Here is a 3,322-nt window from a genome sequence, read left to right on the forward strand (position 1 = left end):
AGCACTCAGTGCTGGTATAGAGCACTATATAGCACTTAGTGCTAGTATAGAGCACTATATAGCACTCAGTGCTGGTATAGAGCACTATATAGCACTCAGCAATTGCATAGAGCAGTATATAGCACTCAGCACATGTATAGAGCACTATATAGCACTCAGCAATTGTATAGAGCACTATCTAGCACTCAGCGCTAGTATAGAGCACTATATAGCACTCAGTGCTAGTATATAGCACTATATAGCACTCAGCGCTAGTATAGAGCACTATAGCACTCGGTGCTAGTATAGAGCACTATATGGCGGCACTCAGTGCTAGTTTACTAGAGCACTATATAGCACTCGGTGCTAGTATAGAGCACTATATAGCACTCAGCGCTAGTTTACTAGAGCACTATATAGCACTCAGCGCTAGTATAACACCCCACTGCCTCTCCCTGCACTCTTCTCTCCCTAACACTCACCCCACTGCCTCTCCCTGCCCTCTTATCTCCCTAACAATCACCCCACTGCCTCTCCCTGCTCTCTTCTCTCCCTAACACTCACCCCACTGCCTCTCCCTGCTCTCTTCTCTCCCTAACGCCCACCCCACCGACTCTCCCTGCTCTCTTCTCTCCCTAACACCCACCTCACTGCCTCTCCCTGCCCTCTTCTCTCCCTAACACTCACCCCACTGCCTCTCCCTGCCCTCTTCTCTCTCTAACACTCACCCCACTGCCTCTCCCTGCTCTCTTCTCTCTCTAACACTCACCCCACTGCCTCTCCCTGCTCTCTTCTCTCCCTAACAACCCTAACACCCACCCCACTGCCTCTCCCTGCCCTCTTCTCTCCTCAACGCCCACCCCTCCCCTCTTCTCTCCATAGCACTCTTTCCCCAAATCGCACTGTTTTTTTCTCCCTACCACCAATTCAACCGCCTACCCCTGCTTTCTTCTCTCCCTACCACACCCCAACCTCCCTCCTCCCCTTCTTCCCACCGTAACGCCCACGCCACCACCTCCCCTTGCAAAGGTCAGCCTCCATCGTTTAGGTGTCACTCACGGACCACAGGTCAGTGACTCCGGCAACGAGCTGCTCGGCCGCCGCGCCAAACCTCACAAGCCTGATGGCTGCGGTCACGAATTCACACGCTCGTTATGATGGCGCTGCTCACAGCTACCGTTTCTTATTTAGATCATTTTTATAATGTTGCTCTGTTTATATTGTAAATTTATTTATTTTCTGCAGTCGTAAGCAACGAATTGACGTTGTTCAGTTATCAAGTTGTTCTCATTATTAAGCGTTTTACCTTTTTTCAAAATATATTTGGCAAATATTTTGACGTTTTTGCAAAAGTATTCATGAAATAAATTTTCTTATTCAACTTTACGTTGAATAAGAAAACGATTACGACGATTACGTTAGATGTGGAAACGATTTACGATTACGTTAGATGTGGAATTATTCTAATTTCTTGCGGTTTAGCAAGAGCCTAGCAATAAAGTCCACCTTTTACTTGCAAAAATCAGAATGACATTGGAGCTTTTTTTCAATCGATCGTTCCCAAAGTTACCTTGCCTTCACCAATCGTGCAACGAGCTGTCTAGCTGCACAGCTACGCGACCAGCGTAGGCGAGATACGCGCGTCGTTCTGCTCCACTTACAGACACGCGCGGCGATATCGACAAGCGTCGCTCCGACTTACGAGTTTCCAAAATTTTGCCGGACCAGAAGCGCTGCGGCTCCAAGGTTGGACTGCCGCTCCGTGCGAGTGACGTAAAACATACATATAGATGTTATCAAACACTGTACGGCCAGGAGTGATGCATACAAGTCAAAAAATACCCTGATTTTTTATTGTTTGACAGTTACATATTGTCATAAGGCCATTATTTTTTTGCAAAATTAAAATTTTTGAATGGAATTAAACTGCTATTGAAACAAGGAATTTCACCAGAAATTAATTGTTTCTCAAAATTATTTGCTTCCTAAGTGAGGCTGTCCGAGTTCATTACGCTGCTTCTAATGGAATCCTGCAGCTTAAAAAGCTAACCTTGTTTCCATTACTTTATGAAATAATTAAAGCCTAATAAGATCGTACCGGAACGAGAATGTCCTTGCCAAAACTTCAGCGCAGAACAAATCGAGCCGCAAAAAAGGTGCTTCGAAGCAACGAGCAGCGCGGTTTAGCCTTGATCTTTCTGGCATCGGTGGCAGTCCGGAGAGAAAATTATCTCTCTTGGCCATGATCCCTGGAACCCTTGTGAATTGCGCGCGTATGTCACGCGATACATGACATACGTGAGGCCTACGTGAGCACGGGAGGAACATGAAGCTGTAGCGAATCTTTCTCGTAGGTGAGACGCGATCAAAGTGAAAGTTCAGTATGGGACATCAGCAATGTTATTAATCCATAACAAGCCTGATGTACGTAAGTCACATGATAATATAATCAATCACATGGGGTTCACAGTCGTGAGAAATGTAATACGTGAGGGTGACTTACGTACAGTATATTGAGCATGAGGCTTTAGCTTACAATTGCCATGCACGACGCACGAGAGAACCTATAGAGAATCAAGTGCAATTCACGTGCATGCTTCATAACCTACGTCAATCTTGTTCATATACCTAGGAGTTGCATTATAAAAAAAAAACTCTGCACTGTTTCAAGTAAATGTTGCCGATTCACCAGGAAAAAAATAATAAAACGTTTCTCAAAACTAAAGTATTATTCATAAAGGATATTAATGAACTAATTTTTTCCTCTAAAATCAGGTGAATGTTGTCGAGCGGCTTACATACAGCCTACAATTCCGGAAGATTTTATCCAATTTTGCGAGATACTTAGAGCAACCTTCACCTACAAGCGTGTTTATAGCATCAGTTTATAGCATCAGTTTGATGGTCGTTAAAGTTTACGTGAGTGTAGAACGGGCCTCACTTAACGCACTTTGAATCTCGTCATCTGACCGCTGCTTTTTCTTCATAGAGAACACAAGCGTCATGCCGATTAATTTTTTGCCTGCAATCATAAAAACATGAAACACAAGCATGGCGCAGCACAACAGGGTGGGACTCGCAGTTCACACCTGGAATTTTTCGCATAATGGAAGATTGATCTGATTAAATTTTTTAATTCTTTGGAAAGATTAGAGAAGGGAAACAATTTTTATCGGGAATGCCTTTTTCAGAATCTAGATGCCAGATACTGGAATAAAATAATGACAACAACTTTTTCAGAAATTTTCTTCGTAAATATAAATTTTATTCTCATCTTAGGCAGGAATGGTGAGAAGAGGTGCTCAACGCGGCAAAATTTTGTTTCTCGAGCGCATAACAAAAA

The sequence above is a fragment of the Hyalella azteca genome, unplaced genomic scaffold (genome assembly GCF_000764305.2).
Source record: "Hyalella azteca isolate HAZT.00-mixed unplaced genomic scaffold, Hazt_2.0.2 contig11294, whole genome shotgun sequence".
NCBI lineage: Eukaryota > Metazoa > Arthropoda > Malacostraca > Amphipoda > Hyalellidae > Hyalella > Hyalella azteca.